Raw genomic sequence first — 21,951 nt, 5'->3', positions numbered from 1 at the left:
ACAAGTGGAAAAAAAGTAAAATATGTCCAGGAAAAGTGATAGATATTTAACTGATACAGTCATTTGTAAGGACCTTCTAAATACATAGGAAATGAGAAGCCCATAAAAAAAAGTATAGACAATTTGAGTGTACAAAAATTCTAAAGGCCTATCCATCAAAAGTATAAACAAATTCAGGGGCACCTGGGTGGCTCAGTAGGTTAAGAGTCTGAGTCTTGACTTCAGCTCAGGTCATGATCTCACAGTTTGTGAGTTCAAACCCCACATCAGGTTCTGCCCCTACCCCCACTGTCTGTCTGTCTCTCTCTGTCTCTCTCTTTCTCAAAAAAAAAAAAAAAAAAAACTTTAAAAAAATATAAACAAATGTAAAAAGCAATAAATTGGAAAAATATTTGTGATAATGTAGACAACTGGCTAATATTCTTAATATAAAATTGGCTTTACATATTCATAAGAAAAACATAAAACCAAAATGAGAAAGTGAATAAAAGCCTGATAGAAGAAATACAAATATCTAATAAACATAAAAATATTATTACTTTTGATTAAACAAATTAATGCAAGTTATAATAAGGAATGCTATCTGTTGCCTATAAAATGGCATTATTTATGAAGAATAAAGTTCGTTGTTCTTCACCATATGTAAGACAGGTGTTTTCAAAATCTGTCACAAGAATATAAATTGCTATAATTTCTCCAGAAAGCAATTTGGTAGTCAGTCTTTAATCCTGTAATTCCACTTTCCCATGGTGCATCCTAAAAAAAATCAAAGATGTAAATGGAGACATCTGTACAAACATACTCAAAGCAATGTTTCTGAATATAGTTTTTAAAACATGGAAGGAAGATACATAGTAAAAGTGTTAAGTAATTAAATAAGTGATCCATGTGACTAACTAATATACAAACATTAAAAGCTAGGTCATAACCACATTTTTAATGGCCTGAAAAATGTCTACAGTAAAATACTAGCTTATTAAAGCAAAATTCTAAATTGGATATACATATATTCAAACACATATGCACACTATATGCAGTTCTCAGAATATTTCTGGGCAAATCTTATGTGGACAAGCAGATCACATTCAGTAAATAATAAACTTTTAATGACAAACTGCAAGATTGGCTATGAAGGAACAGAGACCAGCAACAGAAGGTAACTGGGACATGAAGGTAGTCTCCTTAGATGAGGTAGTCTCGGAAGGACTCTGTGAGGTGGTGCCTTTTAACCTGAGACGTGAAGGAAGGAAGGACCCAGCAAGGAGCCTATTTGACAACTTGCTGGGCAGAAGAACCAGTGTCTGGGAAGGCTCTGTGGAGGGGAAAGAGCTTAGTAGGTTCAAAAGTTGGAAAGAGACTAATGGGGTTGGAAGATAGGGGGTAAGAAGCCCAGTGGCTTGAGATGTGGTTGGTAGAGATAAAAGAAGCATTCAGATGGTGCAGCCCTTGAAGTCACAGTGGTATTACACCTAATACTAATATCTTCAGGTATTTATGTAATATGCTATTGTAAAGATCCATATTCTTCACCTAAAATCAAGATTGGGCAATACACTTAATATTAAAAAAAAGAAAACTCACTTGATTTTTATTATTTCCCCTTTTATAAGCGAGGAAGCCAGGGCTCCGGCAGTACCATATGCAGTTGTACGTGGCAGAGGGGGATCTGACCGGGGCCATGGCAGCTCCAAGCCTGTGTGTTAGCCATTCTTTGCTACTGCTTTTCTGGAACGTTACTCATTAACACATAACTTAGAAATTGTGAATTTATGAAAAAGGATAAATACTAAACTTCAGTTGTGTGATGAGTGAGTACTAGGGATGTGATGTACAACACAATCACTACGGTTAGCTCCACCATGTGATAGGACAGTTGTTAAAAGATTGACTCCTGAGTTCTCATCACAAGGAGATATTTTTTTCTGTTTTTTTTTTTCCTTCTTATTGTATCTGTATGAGAAGGTGAATGCTGGTTGAACCTATCATGGTGATTATTTCAGAATGGATGTGAATCAAACAACCATGCTACATGCCTTCAGCTTACATAGTGATGTATGTTGGTATTCCCCAGTAAATCTGGAAAACAGTAAAACAAAAGTACTTTAAAAGGTGAGGGTAGGGGTGAGTACTGGTCTTCACATGGCCATTTACTAGTAATAATCTTAAACTATGTATCTCTATGCCTCACTTTTCTCATCTTTAAAATAGGTCTGATCACACAGTCCTTTCTACTATACAAACCACTACTGTCAGACAATATATGCAGTTGTTCTTTGTAAATTGTGTGTGTAGGACACCATATATATATATATATACCTCTGATATACCTCTGAAAGAAACTAAATCTACTCAGCATCTGGTCACTATACAAGAAAGCTCATAGATGAAATAGCATGCATGAAGTAAGATAAAAATTCAAGAAGTTTACAATAATAATTCTAAAGACGTGCTTCAAAGTACAGAGCTCCATTAAGTCAATTGTAACACTTCTGTTATTACCACATTATATAACCATAATGAACATAATAAATACCTGGCATTTATAGAGTTTCTTTCATCTAAATATTCCCATAGAGCTCAATCAACTTTATGTGCAAATTGATTATGAGCAATATACAGGTGATACAGAGCAGGCAGCATAAATCACGCTAACAACAATGCAGATCTCTCTCCTTTACACCAATTCCTTTTATTCAAGCTTACTAATTGGTGCAAGAACAAGAGCCAAATATTTTTTCACATAATGAAAATGGAAGATAATTCTAAGAAGCTGCTCATCCATGACCTGGTCTAGCAAAAGGACTTGGAAAATAGAGTGAATCATTTGATAATACAGTTATCCTCATTTGCATTTTATGCTTCAGGCAGGGATATCCTTTTAGAAGAGAGGTCATCCGTGTATGAGAGAAAACATGGTAACTTTTTTTCATGGCCAGTTATGACAATGTCAGTCTGTGTATGTCTCCTGGCACTTTCCCAGACTAGGAAAATCAGATGCCCATTCTCTCATGCCTTTGTAGTTTTATTTTCCAAAGGGCAGTGTCTAGTTCTTACCTCTTAATCTCAATAAAACAGGACATAAACCCCAACTGCGATCAATAACTGCTTAATAATATTAGCGTTGGCAAATATGTGGGCACTGTCCAATACAACAGCCACTGACCACATGTGGCCGCCAAGCACTTGAATATGGCTTTTGATTGAGAGACTGAATTGTTTATTGCATTTTAGTTAACATAAATTTAAATTTTAAAACTTTTCAGATGTTACTGGGTTTAAAACAACCTGGATATGTGGATCTACTTAGCAGTAAATTAAATGAAATCTCAGTAGAGGTCAAGTATTTCTGATAAAAATTTAGCATCCAAGTTGAGATGTATGAAAGTGGATAATACACACATGATTTGAAAGACTTGGTAGGAAAAGTAATGTAAATTCCCTCATTAATAAGTTTTATACTGATTAGGAGCTGAGTTGATAATGTTTTAGATATATTGGGCTAAATAAAATATACTATTAAGACTTCTTCCTTCTTTATTATGGATATTAAAAAATTTTTAAGTACTTACAAGATAGATCTGCATTATATTTCTGTTTCAGCGTTTGAATTTCTACTTCCACCGTTTTGCACTTTCTCTTGATGGTAGCAGTCACTGAGATAATTCAGGAAGCTCTTAACCCAGCTGAAGAAGTACAACATAGATTTCTAATGTTGGTTTGAACCATGGAATGCAGTCCTTCCATCTTTTCATTGCTGTCCCATTCTGACCATAACTGAGCCCATTCTTCAGCCATCCAACCCTTTACCTTCTCCCATTTTTTGGCCCTTTCCTGGCCACCATCCACTCCTTCAGCTCTCCTGACTAGCATTTTCCACCCCCAGCTCTTGCTCATGAATCCCAGTAACCCACCCAGAAGCACTTCATTGAATGCCCTGCAGGAACAGTTGAAAACCTTATTAGTTTTTTCTAAGTTCTTAAACTTTTACCCACATCAATGGTTGTAGAAAATTTAAGGCCAGTGGATCTCTTAGCTCCCTTCCTTTCAGCTTCAAAGATTTTCTGAATGATCCTTTTCTGTTCCTTCTTTTTGATCTGCCTCGTACTAAATCAATGATTCTCTTTATTCATGTGTGGAACTGGATCTCCTTCCTCAACTTAAGTTGCCTTAGCCTCTCATACCTTCCACTCCGCCCATCTGCTGTTTACCTTTCCCCAGCTCTTCAGATAGAGAAGTCTTAGTAATTCCTGGACTCTGAGTTAGAGGAGGGAGAGTTAAGCAGTAGGCCCTTCTGGCCTCTGTAAGCCAGATTCCCCTCTCCAGGCTGCCAGGAGAGTCACACATCCCCATTCTCTAGTTCAAGGCTGACTCCAGTCAGTAATGTTGACTAGTAAAATAGTGAGCTAATAAATAGTGATTCCTAATTTAGTATGCATTTTGACTAAAATCAGAATGAGGTGACAGGACTGTAATACCTGGATAATGTCAGAATACCAGCTTGGGGTCATGTGCTTCTGCTAAACTCCAAACCTTTCCTTCCTTTGTTCTCTTTCTTTACTCTCTCCAGGCTCCTGCTGGAACTATATCAGGCCACACTTCCTGTCATTATCATGTCATCAGAGTATGGGGAGTGGCTGGTGCCCAGGCCCACTTGTTTAGCCTCTCCTTGGTCTTGCCTTGAAGATAATCCTGTTGCTAGTTGGTTTCCCTCCAAGTGTGTGCAAACCATATGTGACCCAAACTGCTGTGATCAAAACTACTTAAGGAGCCTAATATCCTTTTCCGGCAGAGCTCTCTGATACCCGTTGATGTTGAATCAACCTATCTGTTTTCTACCATTCTTATCCTTTGGGTCTGTTTTTTGCCAGAGGTCTAGTTTCATTGGCTTATATTGGCTTCTTTCTACAGCATGATTATTATTCATTTAATGTGTAGTTTATTCTCTGTGATGATTCTTTCATTCCTTCTCCTTCACCTACCAACTCATTCAAAATGTATCCCAAGAATCAGCCCTTTCCTTCTTCGTCCTCAAGCTCCTTTCCCATTTCTCCCCTTTTATTAACCCCTCAGCCTCATGCAACCTAAGTTCCACCCTCTATTTCCTACAGGGAAATTATTTTTCTAGGTCATTCATATCTGCCTGATTTGCAACTTCAAGTCTTTACATTCTCCATCTACTCATTCTGTCTGCTGTTCATAACTCTTTCTCTTGATCTTCTTGGTAGAGTATTCTCTTGACTCATCATGGACTTAGTCTTTTCTTCAGCCAGATTCTCTAAAGGTATCTGTAAGGGTTCTAGTCTCTCTCTTTGCCCTTCCCTCTCCATGACTGAATTGCCACTGTAGTAATGATTCTCAAACATGCTCCTCACTCCTGATTCAGACCATGCATCTTTAATCACCCATGGGACATCATTTCATAGATAATTTATAGGCATTTGAAATTTACTATGTGCACCACCAAACACACCATCTTCTTCCACTAGTTATTCCTCTTTACCCCATATTTCCTGTTATATTCTGTTATATTTATCTCAATAAATAGAATCACCATCCCCCAGTACATTAAGCTCAAAACTTTGGAGACATCTTCAAGAACTTTATCTTTGTAGTAAAGATATACTCCCATGCAAGTGGTATCAAATCCTGTCAGTTGGTTCCTGAGGTATCTCTCACCCCCAGTCCTTCAATCTGGTCTCCTTGCCATTGTCCTAGGTCTAGTCATCATTAGGCTGTTCAGGAGCATTCCAGTGGTTTCCTGAGTGTTCTTTCTTCTGTCTTGTCACCAAAAGTTAGCTCCAAACCCAAGCCTGATAGTACAACCATCTACCTTCTGAAAACATTTAATGGCCCTCAACTGCCCATAAAACAGAATCAAATACCCTGTATGAACTTTCGATGTTACCTCTCCTATGCCACTCCCATTGTAACTGATGCTGTGGTCACACATGTGATTCACTCATCACAAACATTTCCTACAGTCTCCTGACTCTGCCTTTCCCATGCTGTGCCCTGAGCCTTCAATACTCTGACTCACTTCCCCCTATTGAATTTCTGCACTGTCTTTAGGCAATCCTTCTTCTGTCCGGTCTGCTAGGGATTCCCTTCAGACAAAACTAATCTCTCCATCCTCTATTTATTATTGCACTTTCTACTTCCACTCTAATTCTTGCCACCGGCAGGCTGCAGTGTTTCTTCTCTTTGTGATGGTCTTTCCACTAAACTGAGTTTTCAGATGCAAAACCATGTCTCATTCAATTTCATTTCTCTTGTACTCCTCAGAGTAAGTAGAAACACAGTAAACATTTGCTGTGTTGCTGAAATGGAAGAAACTATATTATAACCATAGGCAACCTTTCCTTAGAAATTGTAAAATTCTCAGAAGAGCTCTAGTATTTGCCAGACTGGCCAGGGTAGGGAATTAAAGTCCTCCTTTAAAGCTAAACAGATACTCAGGAGTCCTGAGTATGGCATAGCTCTTAGATATTAGAATTGCTTTCTATTGAAGAAACCTATTCCGTTTTTCCTCTACTCATCTCCCACTCTTCTTATTCTTCTAAGTAAAAAATGAAATTGTACAAACTTTCGAAAAGTCAGATTAAAGCATGAAAGTCAGTGTGTGTCCTACAGCAGAACTCTAAGGGCTGTCCTTCAGATAACATCACAGCTTCTTTTCAGTTTTGTCCTTTTACATCCTCATTCAGCCAACACATATCTACCAAGGGCACAATAGGAACCTAGCGCTTTGCTCAACATTTTGATGATTGAAAGAAAACAATTGCAGACTCAGGTGAGAGTTACTAAGAAAGCTTCCACGAAACTGAGTTTTAGAAGGGGGCTCTCCCCTGGGCTGATGTGTGGTAGGTAAATAGGGAAAATGGAAAGAGCTCTCCAAGTTGGAAGAAGGAAAGAGAAACAATAAGCAGACACGCAAATAAACTGCAACGCGTGTACTATTGGGGGAGGCAGACAATACGATGAGCTGTCTGATGAGAAAAGATGGTCAGTCCTAGAATCATCATTTTCAAATGTATTAGTCACTGACTCCTTTCAATCAAATCAGAAGAAGGAGCTCAATATGTAAAACAAAAGCACATCCATCAAAGGTCAGGAGTGTAAGATTGGAGGCCTGCCTGCTGAGGTGTATATGCCCCTTCCCACAGGCCCAGAATTCCCTCTCTGCATCTCCCCTCAGCTAATTTGGAAGATCACCAACCAAGTGAATAACAGAAAATAAGAAATAAGCAGGATGGAAGCCAAATCATGGAGCACTGCGTTACCTGCATACTCGTCATTGAGGCTTCCTTACAACAGGGTACTAGCCCACTGCTCATGCAGGGCCTTTATAATTTGTAAGCCGAAGAAATTGTTTTTATGTCCACGTGGCTCATTCCATAGTTTGCACATGGCTGGCACCCAAGATATTTTTAGAAATTTTGACATGAATGGACAAATGGATAGCTGAATGAAGGCCAGCCTCCACTGAAATAAACAGGGTCTCTCTGAAGTCTTTGTTGGGGTGCCTGGGTGGCTTAGTTAGTTGAGCATCTGACTTCAGCCCAGGTCAGGATTTCACACTGTGTGAATCTGAGCCCCACATCAGGCTCACTGTTGTCAGTACAGAGCCCGCTTCAGATCCTCTGGGCCCCACCCCGGCTCATGCTGTCTTTCTCAAAAATAAATTTAAAAAAATTTTTTAAGTTTTTGTTAATAGTTCTCTGTGCTCTAGTTTATCCCTACCCCCTTCTAGCCTGGAATTAAGCTATGAATGTGAATGTACAGCCTCAGCCTAAGCAAGCCTGAGCACGGGACTTCACTGAGACCCTACCTTTATCAGTTAAGGATGCACATCTAACGGCTTTCTGATGAGTTCTGGGGGAAGAGGGGAGAGCATCCCAAAGCACGCTTCTTTCTCATTGCCTTAGTTAATAATTCACAAACTTCCTCAAGGGACAGAAACCACATGGGATTCTTTGCAGATCTTTGAGGAAATGGCATATCCTTTACTTAGAGTGAGAAATACTCTTAAAGGCACAATGTGGTCAGAGGTTTAGCCAGTTCTCAGCACATGCAAATAACCTTAGTGCGTGGAAGAGACATCTGGGAATGGACTTGAAAGGATGGCAACCGGCTGTTTTTTATTATGTCCTTGTAACCTGTTGGGCCATAGCATACATATACTTGTGTTCTTTATCTTGGGGGAAATACAAGGAGAGAGGTGGCATGATTAAGGGAGGATTGCACATGAACAGGCTGATTAAAAACCACACATTCTGTATTTCATCCAAATAGAAAAACTAAGGGAAAAAAACACCTCCTAGATTTATAGGGGAAATAAGAGCAGCAGTTTGACTTTTAATGAAGATATTAAATAAAGTTTGAAAAACTACCATTATTTTTCAGATGCCCCAAATTTCCCCTAGGTACCTTTAGCTCCCTAAATGTTCCTTAAGTGTGAGAAGAAAAAGAAAGAACTGTGCATAAAAAATGATAGTTTGCTTTTCCTTCCCTCTTTTTCTCTTGCCTTACATCCAATTGCCAATTAGATTTCTCTGGCTATGTGGTCCCTTGGCCCCTAGATTTCACTTCCTAACTGATAAATCTTGTTTTCAGCTAGCACAAAGCATTCATTTAACACATTTTTACCAGGCATCTACTTAGTGCCACACCATGTGTTGCTGATTATTTAAAATAAATGAATAACTAAGTAAATAAGCAAGCAAAAGTTCAAACCCCTCCTCTAACTTAGAATCTAGCATGAAAGACAGACATCAATTGAATAATCATAAAACAAATGGAATGTTACAACTTTCACATGAGATCAAGGATAATAGAACTCACCTCTGTGGTGAGCTCAGGGGAACCTTTCCTGAGATGTGACAACCATTCTTAGAGTGCACAGGGTGAGTAAATAAAAGAAGCAAAGGGAGTTGGGGGAAATGGAGGGTGGTAGGGAGGAAAATCATACTTAGCAGGATGGAACGTCATAGACCATGCTTTCATGGCTCTCAGTAGTGCGGTTAGTGCAGAGTGTAGGGGTATGGCTCCAGATGCCACTGAAGAAGGAGAGAAAAGCCACAGAGAACACTGTAGGCCATGACAAAAAATATGGTTCTACCTTAAGCACAATGCAAATCTATTGAGAAGTTTTCAGGAGGTTTTGAGGATGATGTTACATGATTAGATTTTTTGAAGAGTGCTGTGGTTGCAAGATTTAGGATGTAAGAGAGCTTGGGCTGCCTGCATGGCTCAATCAGTTAAGCATCTGACCACAGCTCAGGTCATGATCTCATGGTTCCTGGGTTTAACCCCCACATAGGCCTTTCTGCTGTCAGCACAGAGCCTGCTTCAAACCCTCTGTCCCCCTGTCTCTGCCCCTCCCTTGTGGTCTCTCTCTCTCAAAAATAAATAAACATTTTTTAAAAATTTTAAAGGAGGCAAGAGAGCCTGGAGGTAATTTAGAAGTAATGATAGATGGAACCAGGGTAGCATCTATGAAGATGACGAGTTGATAAAATGGAAAGCTATGTAAAAGAAAAAACTACAGAAAAGACTGATGATAGATGCTAAGGAAGAGAAAGGTATCAAAGAAGGCTGAAGATTCTGCTTTGTAAAAGAAGATGGGTGTCAATAATGAGATACCACTACATCCCTGCTAAAATGACTAAGGTCTAAAGCACTGAGAACACCAAATACTGGAAAGAATATGGAGCAAGAGGACATTCATTGCTGGCACAAATGCAAAATGATATAACCACTTTGGAATTCACCTGGGTAGTTTCTTACAAAGCTAAATGCAGCTGGACACATGATCTGTAATTATGCTCATAGGTATTTATCCCAATGAGCTGAAGAATTATGTCCACACAGAAACCTGCACACTGATGTTAAGAGCAGCTTTTTCATAACTGCCCAAAATTGGAGGCAATCAAATATCCTTCAAAAAATAAGTGACTAAACAAATTAAGGTGCTTCTATTTACTGGACTATTATTTAACAATAAAATGAAATGATCAATCATGCTTAAAAAAGGACATGGAGGAGACTTAACTGCATTTTGCTAAGTGAAAGAAACTAACATGCTGTGTGATTTCGAGTATATGACATTCTGGAAAAGGTAAAGCTATAGAGACAGTGAACAGATCAGATCAGTAGTTGTGGGAGAGGGGTGGCGGGAAGAGTCCTGTGAGTTTGAGTAGGTAGAGCAATGGGGTTGTTTAGAGCAGTGGGAGCATCTTGTAGGATACTCTAGGTGTGCACACATTCTGTTAGGCATGTGGCAGAACCCATGGGGCCACACAGTACAAAGTATGAATCTTAATGCAACTGATGTAATTTAGTTAATAAGATATCAATATTCATCATGGTAGCAAATATACCACATCAGTGCAAAATATTAACAATAGGGTAAACTGAGGGCAGGAAGAGAGAAAGAATATGGGAACTTTTTGTCCTGTGTATTCAATTATTCTTTCAACCAAAGACTGTTCTATGAAATTAAGTCTATTGATGTAAAAAACTTCAAATATATATATATATATATTTAAAAAGGAAATGGACAGTAATGATATTTATTTAAATATGAATGACTGGAGAAAAGATTAGGGAAAAGAACATTATTTCCTTTTCAGATATCTGGATTTTAAAGTACTTTTGGGAGGAGGGGGGTGCCTGCATGGCTCAGTTGGTTAAGCAGCTGACTTTGGTTCAGGTCATGATCTCACAGTCCATGGGTTTGAGTCCTGCATCGGGCTCTGTGCTGACAGCTTGGAGCCTGAAGCCTACTTCAGATTTTGTCTCCCTCTTTCTGTCCCTCCCCCTCTTGCACTCTGTGTCTCTCTCTTTGGAAATAATAAACATTAATAATAATAATAATAGATATAAAGTACTTTGGGGATACATAAAGTGCCTTGAGATACATCAAGAATAGGTTAAATATACAACTCTGGAATTCAAAGCAAAAGTGTAAGCTGGAAATATAAATGTTAATCATCTGCAATAGTGATAACTTACATTAAAAGCATTGATGGCATCCTCCAGGTGAAACTATACGGATCACGCTTAGGCACTGGCTACTAAAAACATATGGACAAGAAAGAAAATAAAGGAGGAATTGGCTGCATTTTGTATTTTGTTTTTTTGTTTTGTTTTACTTGATTCTGTAAACAGTGGTTGTTGCAGAAATTTTGGAGGCAAGCAACTCAGAGAACTGGCAGAGAAAGAGAAAGAGATGATACTGGGCATCAGGAACATTTTTCTCAGGTAAAGTAAAATTCGCAGAAGAGAGAGGAACAAGGTAGTAAGGGTCAGTAAAAGACACAGTTGATAAGATTAAAGAGAATAATGGTAATTTATTCGAAACTAAAATGAGCAAGCATTGTTACCTGTGGACTCTTGGAATGGGAAGAACAAAAGGTGAAGTGAGAGTTCTATAGACCAGTGGGGGATTAGAGCCAGTGACAGTAGAAAGAGAAACATGAAGGTTAGCTGCAGTAGAGTTCAGTGGATATTCCTATGCTGAGACTTACATATGAACTAACCCTGAAATAATTATGCTCTGAAAATATAGTCAGTTTGATTTCCATAAGGAGCAGAAATTGGTGCATAAAGGGTTTTTTAGAAATTTGGGAAGACAGGCAGCCTGGAAACAGAAACAAGTTGCACCTCATAGTTTGACATACCAGTTCAGGATGATTTACATAACCATTTCAAGGTAAAGTAAGTAGAGTTTGCATAAAGTTTCAGATTTCCAGGATCTTTTAAATATCTAGATGTAGCCTGTACAACTGATGTCCCACAACTAAGTTTTTTTTCTATGCAAATAAAGCTTTTCAATATAATTCTTGGTAATAAGTGTCTGCCGAGTATTTCACATCTCCCTAGAAGCAATAATAAGGGTACTATGACACTCTTGGAATAACCCATAAAACAAATTAGCTGGGGAAAAAAAATATATATATATACATATTCATTGAGACAGCAACATCTGGTAATGGCAGACTAGGTAATTCAAACCAACATTCCCTCTTGGAATAATTGGAAAAAGACATCAAAGAGCTAATGAGATAATGAACTATATAAGAGCTTGACATGGGAGTGCTGATTTCAAGAAGCTAAAACTTCTTTTCTTTAGAAACATTTATTGGTTTCAGAGAGTTTGGCTAAGAAGGCAAGAAGCACTGTAGGCCACCTTGTGCGGCTAAAGGGATGAAGATCGGAAGTCATAGCCCACTAATGGAGGCCCCAGTTATTCCTCCTTCCTTTGGGTTGGAGTCACAAATGGGTGACAACTAAAAGTAAGACTGAACTGGAAGGAGGAGGTAGTCGACTCTTCACAGGGACTATAGCTCAGTTTCAAATCATTTTCATCTATAAAGTTGGATTAAAGAGTTTCTAAATTGGCAGTATCCTCAGGTACCTTGCAGAACCAAACTGTGCATCCTTCTCTGGAGGTAGATGACATCATCCGAGGTCACACAATTTTTCTGGAAACAATTTTGCAAATATAATGTCTGGCATAGAATCGTAAACAACAGGCATGTGAGGATGAGGACACAGGACAACAAGAATGAAAACAACAGAAACGGTGACAACAGAAGACTCGTAAGGGCCCAATATCCTCAACTCATCAACATACTTCTAAAAAACTATGCTTACTGTGCTTAAGAAATGAGACTAGATTAAAACACTTTAACCTAACATTAGCAACTATTGAAAGAACACCAAATATAAATTCTAGAACTGAAAAATAAAATAACCAAAAATAAGAAATCAATGGAGTAAAAAGGAGAAAAAAAAAAGAAATCAATGGATAGGTTTAATGGCAGACTAGACATAGCTGAAGAGATCATTGTCAAACTAAAAGATAAATCCGAAGGAAAAAAAATGCTTCCAAGGAAAAACAGAGACCAGAGTGCTTAAAAAATAAGAGAAAGAAATAGACATGGACCATATGGTCATAGGGTCTAATAGATATATATTTGGAGATACAGGGAAGACAGTATGGGACAGAAGGAACAGTGAAGAGATAGCTGAAAATTTTCCAAAATGAATGAAAAACATCAAGCCAAGGGGTCAAGAAAGGTTGGAGAGCTTCAAGAAAGATAAATATAATAAAATAACAAAATAAAATAAAAGTACCCATAGGCTCATCATATCTAAATACTGAACACCAAGAAAACAAATTGTTAGAACAGCTTGAAAGGGGGAGGGAGAAGGAAGAGAGAGATAAAGGGAAGGAGGGAAGAGGAGAGAGACAGAGAGAGACTATCTTTTAAGGAGCAACAATTAGAATAACCGCTGATTGACTCCTCAACAAGAACTATGCAATTCAGAAGACATGGAATACCTTCACAATGCTAGGGAAAAAACTCAGGTAATAAAAATTCTATTCCAAGTGAAAGCACCTTTCAAATAATTAGGTAAACATAAGTAGATTTTCAGATAATCAAAGATGAATTTATTGCCATCAGACCTACACTGAAATAAATACTAAAGGTATTTTATAGGCAGAAAGAGATGATCACAAATAGAAGATCAGAGATGAACAGGAAAAAAAGCATTGAAAGAAACAAGTTTCCAGGAAAATAAAAGCTAATATTGACTGAATCAGTCAATATTAACAATGCCTTGAAATTCAAATATACAATGAAATAAAATGTAAGACAACAATAGCATGTAGATTGGAAGATCACTGCCTTGTCTGGGCAAAAGTGCCAATTAATATGAGCCATTGACAAATTAAGAATTAATGCGCTATACTCCAGGTAACACTGAGAAGTTGTACATCCTCTGAGCACATAGAAGAAAAAAATAATAGAATATACACATTTAACAAAGAAGAGAAAAAGAAACACAGAACACTAAGATTGCAATTTAAACCAAAATACATCAGTAATTACATTAAAGCAAATGAACTAAATAAATGTTCCAATTCAAAGACATACATTGTCAGGTTGCATTTTAAAATAATCTTATATGTAGTTCATAAAGCAAAAAGGATACAGTAATCTTAGGGAGCAAAAAATGGAAGAAGGCCATGAAAACACTAACCTAAAGAGGCTGGGGTCACTACATTAATATCAAAATCATTTTCAAGGTTACTTGGGAGAAGGAAGCACACATGTTAGATAAAACATTTAATTTACCAGGAAAGTACAAAATTACTAAAATTTTTTGCACCAAATATAAAATAGCTTTAAATCTTTAAAGCAAAATATTCATGGGGTAAAATTAAATAAATAAAAAAATAAACAATTCCACAATCATATTGGAAGATTTTGAACAAATCCCTCTGAGTACTTCATCTAACAAGCAGACAAAAATTTAGCAAGGATGTAGAATATTTGAATAACACAATTCATCAATTTTACCTATTAAATATATAGAGAACAATTTACCCAACTTCAGAATAAACATTTTTTTAAAAATACACAAAACATTTATAAAAATTAACCATAGCCTGAGTAATAAACAAGTATCAGCAAATTTCAAAAATTAAGATCATAAAATCATGTATGGTTTCTGACAAGGACATTTGGCAAGAAATTAATAAGAAGATAACTACTAAATCATCATATTTTGAAAGTAAGGAATACAGTTTCAAATAACCCATGGATCAAAAACTACCAGTATTAAAATCAGTAAAGTGTTTTGAACTGAATGATAAACACAAATACAGTACACATCAAAACCTGTGTAATACAAATAACAGATAACACAGAGTAATAATTTAGAACTTTAACTGCATATATGAAATGAACTAAAATTATAGATAAATTTCTCTCAAAATATGGATGGGAAAATCCTAAACAAGCTATATACAAACCAAAGTTAGTAATCTTTTAGAAAGGAAATAACACACCAGACAAAAGTGCTTTATTTTAGAAACTCAACCGAACTCAACATTCAACATGCAATTAATGTAATTCAAACATCAATGGAATCAAGAAGAGAAATTGCAAAACTGTCTCATTAGTTGCCGAAAATGGTTTGATAAAATTCACTATCCATTTGTGTACGGCAAATTAGGTAGGAAAAGGAACATCCTAAATCTCCTAAATCACGATTAAAACACCTTCGGCAAGGATCATACTTAATCATGAAATGTTAAGAAGCTTTTCCACTGAGCCTGCTAATACAACTTCTATTAAAATTCTAGAGGGGTTTTGTGTCATTCGGATATTCCGATTCCTGATGGGAAACAGAGTACATGAAAGCAGCTTAATTGGAAAGGAATGGTGGAGCATCAGATATAAAAAAGTGAGGCCTCATTACCACTGCTGGACTAGAATAGCAAAGGGAGCCAATGATAATGGGGTAAGTTTCATATCTGTAGTTTTGGCAATCTTCCATTTCTTGGACTCTGGTGGTTCCAGGGATGGCTGTTTTGTGACACAATCATTGACTGTGTTTGCTCTCTGCACAATAAGAAGGTTAAACATTAAAATAGGAACATTGCTGATGCAAATATTACATCTACATGTCAATGAAAGTAAATGGATGTCACATGCAGAAACAAAGAATTAGAATAAAGGTAATGATGTATTTACAAACAGATTCCTTAAAGCAATTATAAGGTGGGGCATGAAAGCAATTTCCTAGGACTTCTAAGGAACCTGCCAAATTACAAAGAAGCAAAAGTAAGAAAGTAAACACAAAAAGGAGTTCTGATTTATTATTCACAGCTTCCCTTCTTTCCTCTCCCTTATGAGTGTTTAAGAGCACTTACTGAATCCTAAGGATTTTTTTTCCTCTGAATTGTTTATTTTTTTTAATAGTTTATTGTCAAATTGGTTTCCACACAACACCCAGTGCTCTTCCCCACAAGTGCCCTCCTCCATCACCACCACCTCTTTTCCCTCCTCCCCCTTCCCTTTCAACCCTCAGTTCGTTTTCAGTATTCCATAGTCTCTCAAGTTTTGTGTCCCTCCCTCTCCCCAACTCTCTTTCCCTCTTCCCCTCCCCCTGGTCCTCCATTAGGTTTCTCCTGTTCTCCTGTTAGACCTATGAGTGCAAACATATGGTATCTGTCCTTCTCTGCCTGACTTATTTCGCTTAGCATGACACCCTCAAAATCCATCCACTTTCCTACAAATGGCCATATTTCATTATTTCTCATTGCCATGTAGTACTCCATTGTGTATATATACCACATCTTCTTGATCCATTCATCAGTTGATGGACATTTAGGCTCTTTCCATGTTTTGGCTATCGTTGACAGTGCTGCTATGAACATTGGAGTACATGTGCTCCTATGCATCAGCACTTCTGTATCTCTTGGATAAATCCCTAGCAGTGCTATTGCTGGGTCATAAGGGAGTTCTATGGATAGTTTTTTGAGGAATCTCCACACTGTTTTCCAGAGCTGCCGCACCAGTTTACATTGCCACCAAGAGTGTAGGAGGGTGCCGGTCTCTCCACACCCTCGCCAGCATCTATAGTTTCTTGATTTGTTCATTTTAGCCACCCTGACTGGTGTGAGATGGTATCTCAGTGCGGTTTTTATTTGTGTTTCCCTGATGATGAGAGATGGTGAGCATCAAAGTTTCATGTGCCTGTAGGCAATCTGGATGTCCTCTTTGGAGAAGTATCTGTTTATGTCTTCTGCCCATTTCTTCACTGGGTTATTTGTTTTTTGGATGTGGAGTTTGGTGAGTTCCTTGTAGATTTTGGATACTAGCCCTTTATCTGATATGTCATTTGCAACTATCTTTTCCCATTCTGTCAGTTGCCTATTAGTTTTCTTGATTGTTTCCTTTGCAGTGCAGAAGCTTTTTATCTTAATGAGGTCCCAAGAGTTCAGTTTTGCTGAATCCTAAGGATTTTGTGGCCAACTCTCAAAGACTAGGACAGGATCTAAGAGAAAGATTCAGTGGTCAGTGTCCAAGGATGACCCACTACCTAACTTCAAGCAGAGTAGTTCTGCTTTCATCTGTCCAAATAGATGAGGTTGCTCTGTGAGACTAGATTTGAAGAAAGGCATTATTTAAAAAACAAAAAAGCTCCAATTTTGCAAATAAGTAAACCAAGTACCAAATGGTGGCATGACTAACCCTAAGTCATCATACATAAATATTAACATTCTCATTTGGCTAAACCAGGTCTTTTGAATCCCCAGCTCATGCATTTTCTACCGTAACACAGGTCACTCAATCATAATGTTCTCTCAGGTTCAAAATAAAATAAGGAAACCAACAAAGGCAACAAAAAGCCATTCTGTTAATTACTATGACATGTGCCTATTTTAATATGTTATACTTTATGTCAGGAAGCTCTCTAAACTTTACCTTGTCAAGCCTATAATAGTAATTGCCTGTGCTCCCTGAACTTGATCCCTTCCCTCCCTAAACCTGACAAGAGCTTCCCGAAGCCCAGCTAGCCAGCAATGAACTTTTGGTGATCACACCTCTGTGACTCAGATACTAGAAAAGAGGAACGAAATACTATTCTATTCAATGAAGTTTGGAGAAGTTGGTCCTCATAATTGAATGGCTGAATACCATCTAATTAAATTGTTAAAAAGCATTTGGAGGTATTTACAATTTAAAAGGTAAAAAGCATCTATGAACTAAATAACAAACTATAAAAAGTGTAACTTACAAAGAGTAGCTAAATCTATTGTAATTCTATTATTTTCTGGTTGCAGATAGTTTACTTAAAAACACTATAATGTAATGGTCCAAAAAGGCCAGCCTAATATATGTTTCAGTTTAGTTGAAAAGGAAGGTCAATGATATCTTAACTCCAAATGCTAATAGATAATGAGAACTCATTGCCTAAGGCATAACTAGATCTAACAAAATGAAATCAAACTCACAGAAATCAATATTTAAATGAAGTTACTAACACATCCCATCCACTTATTTTTTTCTGGCAGATCTGTGCAGACATATTTGTTATCATTTACATTTTAAGTTTTATCGATAGAATGTTAGAGAGTTGGCCTTAGGAGCTTACTTCTAAGTAAAAAGTAATAAAAACCACAGTCTCTTAAGAAAACAATTTCAAGAATGTCATTCTTTTTTGAAAAAAGTTTATTTATTTACTTAGAGAGCAAGCAAGCATGAGCACAGGAGGGACAGAGAAAGAGGGAGAGAGAGAGAGAATCCCAAGCAGCCTTTGCACTGTCAGTACAGCACCTGATACAGGGCTTGAACTCACAAACCATGAGATCATGACCTGAGCTGAAATCAAGAGTCAAATGCTCAACCTACTGGGCCACCCAAGAGTCCCAAGAATGTCATTCTTGAAGATGAGGTTTTATAGACACAACAGCTCTTGTTTACTATCAGGTAGTTAAAACATTATTTTACACAAATTCTATAGAAGCTATCATTGACACTGTTAGCTTGTAAATCAGTATTTGTTTCCTTCTTGCTTAAGCCCTTTTGTTGAAGGCAGGCATGTGACTAGATCCATGTGAGTCTGGCATTCCCAGCCTCTGTAGGAGGAAGACAGGGTGACTCATTCTAAAAGGGAGCATGAGCAACTATATGTTGGTATGGCCTCCGGGAAGGCATATGGGCACCCTGTTAAAAGGGAATATATACTTATAATGAGATTCTTTCCCCTTCTTACAGCAGTTAAAAGCATGCAATTGCTAGAATTGGAGATATAACCACAAAACTGAGAAAAGAATTCTCCATTTGCCTGCCTCTAAACCACTTGTTAATATAAAAAAAAAAACGAAAACAAAAAACAGATTCAAGATGTTAAGCCTCTGTAAGTTGAATAGGCCATTATTTACAGGTGAAAGGATTTGTAAATAATAGGCTTTTTATAATTTTATTTCTATTTGATAGCAATCTTTCTAAAATATCACATTTCTTCCCTTACTAAAAATAAGAGATTGGATTATTTTACGTTTGTTTCTTAATGACTCCGCTTCATGTTAAGATGTGAAGTTAGGTTATTTTCTAAATGATACCAGCCAGAAAATAACATTTCTATTGTAACATTCTGGGCTGGGATTAGGGTAAGGCATGTAAGACACTCGCCCAGAGGGCAGAATTTAAAAGGGATTCAAAAAGCTCAGTAATCCAGATAAGTATTTTAATAAAAGATCTTTTTAAAACTGAAAATTAATTTAAAAATTCATGATGAACAAAAGTCATCAAAGTATTTAAAATTTCAAGAGAAGTATTACTGATTTTTCCTTTTGTCTTGGGCTCCAATAGGGCCCAGCAGAGCTTTCATTACTCCCTCACTAGAACCATTTATTTCATAATAGAACAAATCTCTTCTTGAAGGAGAATTAAAGATGGAGAGAAGTTAATGACAAAGCTCTCCTGCACGTAGGGTTTGTGACCATTTCTTTCCCTTCCTGTTGTTTAGAAGCCTTAGATCAATTACATGTGGAACTCTGGTTGTGCTTCCAAATGGTTATAGTCTCCAGAATGTTCTATTCTATATCAATGGGATGTTATAGTAATTCAATAATGTCCTAATCAGACCCCAAATTCACGAAGTTATCTAAATACAAACATATCTGTGAAACCCATAACTATATGCAAACATTCTTAGAATGACAATTGCTTAAGATTTTGATTTGGTCAGTAAACATTTACTGAGCACTTTATAGTTGTCAGGAGCTGTAGGCTGTGAGGATGCAAAAATGAGGGGGGGAAAGATTCGTATGTTGTTTGCAATATTTTTAAACACTCATTTTTCAATTGCCTGTGGGACTGAAATATAACACTGGTTTATGATTAAATATCAGGGAACTGATGATAGAATAGCTAATATTTCAATAACAAAGAGACTGCCTTTGGAGTAAATGTGAAATTATACCATGTTTGTCTAAATCTTCTAACTGTCCCAGGGGGGTGGCAACTGAGAGCAGGTGCAAATGTGGAATGAACGTCTGGAAGGATAATAATGGAGCATGGTGTATTCTCAAGTCCACCAGGAATAAAATTGACTGGATTAGAGCCCTTGTGGGAGGGAGGGTCAAAGAACAAAGGCCTTCTCCTTTCTGTCCCTTGGCAAGCCCATCCAGTTCAGAAAGGACAGAGTCAAGCTCTATGTGTCAGATGTATGCCTTTTCATACCACCATTCAGTGAGATGAGAGGCTCTTTATGTTCCCTATAGGATATCAGTGGAATTAGTAATGAGAGGCAACATGCATCAGTGAAAACTCATTATGACTCATCCCTTTTCAATTATCTAAGAATCTCCCTCTGTGATAAAGGAATCATCAAAGAACTGGGACTTAAGTGATTTAAAATGTTTTTTAAAAAGTCATAAAGAATGGTAGATTATACAAAATTGAATCACATCAGAGATAAGTTAGTTGTCTGCATTAGAAAACAAGCTTCCTCTCCCCTCCCTTACCCCCATCCGCTCCCCTACCCACCACCCCCCTCAGTCAATAGGATCAGAGAACCATGCTTATCTGGCTCTAAAATGGTACCTTCAACATCTACCTCTCTAAACACAAGCAAAACGTCAGTCATCACTACGTGAATTTCAAGCGCCAGTAAATACTGTATTGGAATCCCCAAGCAGGGCTCACCTAATGTTCTGCAGATTGGGAAGAGCTGTGCAATTGTTAATTTAATTTAGAAGCAGCCTGATACCATGGAAAAGCATGGACATTGGTGTCTAGAAGACCTGTGGGTTTTTTTACTATTGTTTGAGATTTTCTCATCCCTCACCCCCCAGCCCTGCTGCACTTCCTATCTTCCTGCTTACTTTCCTGCCATTGGTTCTTTCTCCCCAAAGACCAAGGAACCTACAGTCTGTATCCTTGTAGCTCCAGGTACACTGTAGGGATCATGTCCATGGTATACACAGCACTTCTTTCATCTTCATCTATTATGTTAGATTTTCCAATCCATTCATTTTTAACACCCATTGTGAAGCTCACGTATCTGTTTTTGATAGTGCTTCAATCCTTGAATTAACCATGATTCCCTAATGTTTATAGTTTCTTAGGATTATATCAAGATTCTATCAATGTACACTACAGTAATGAGAGCCCATAAGGAAGCTGCTGACCATGGTCCATGCCCATCCACAAACTTGTGTATGTTTAGTCCATACTGTGTTTTGGCCAAAATAGAATAATTTACCAACCTTTTTTTTTTTTTAAGTCAGGGAATTAATAAAAATCTAAATTTTTATCTTCTTAAGAAGTTAAACAGGGGTGCCTGGGTGGCTCAGTTGGTTAAGCAGCCGGCTTTGGCTCAGGTCATGATATTGCAGTTTGTGGGTTCGAGCCCCCTGTCAGGCTCTGTGCTGACAGCTAGCTCAAAGCCTGGAGCCTGCTTCAGATTCTGTATCTCCCTTTCTCTCTGACCCTCCCCTGCTTGCACTGTCTCTCTCTGTCTTTCAAAAATAAAGACATTTAAAAAATTTAAAAAAAAAAGAAGTTAAGCAGTGTGGCAGTGCTAGGACTGTATTTCTGTATGGCAACATTGCCAGGGGCTGAGTAGGATCGCTTGGTTTTAGAAGTGTGAGCTATTCAATGTGCCACAATTGCCCCTTGCACGTTATATTCATTTGTTGACACCTTTAGACATTGGACTTTGTAACATCTGATGAATCCTTGGGACTACTGCAAGATGGCACTGGGAGCTGATACATTTGTAATCTCCAAACCACCGAGAGGGGTAATAATAAGAACAGTAATTATACTAAATGGCAGCGTGTTTACTATGGCAATATGATTACTAAATGTTTTACATAAATTAACTCATTGAATCTTTGCACAACTCATTAAGGAAAGTATTACTATGACCCCCATTTTACAGATAAGGAGACCTTGGTACAGGGGGGTTGAATGACTTGCCTGCTCACTTTGCTAAGAAGTAGCTTTGCTGGAAGAAAGTGAGATAATTGTGAAGCTGCCCTAAAAAAAATTAAATGCTATGCAAATCTGAAATGTATTCTAATTGTTACTATTGGTGTTGTAGCATATCCATTCCAACAATTTCTCCAGTAAGAAG

At 37.5% G+C, this 21,951-nt stretch overlaps 1 pseudogene; it reads right to left on the bottom strand.

Moving 5' to 3' along the window:
- Window positions 1-20,858, bottom strand: part of LOC115290727 — a 41,843-nt pseudogene extending 20,985 nt beyond the window's left edge.
- Between the last annotated feature and the right edge of the window lie 1,093 nt (window positions 20,859-21,951).

The sequence above is a fragment of the Suricata suricatta genome, chromosome 4 (genome assembly GCF_006229205.1).
Source record: "Suricata suricatta isolate VVHF042 chromosome 4, meerkat_22Aug2017_6uvM2_HiC, whole genome shotgun sequence".
Taxonomy (NCBI): Eukaryota; Metazoa; Chordata; class Mammalia; order Carnivora; family Herpestidae; genus Suricata; species Suricata suricatta.
This window is presented reverse-complemented; position numbering and strand designations above follow the sequence as displayed.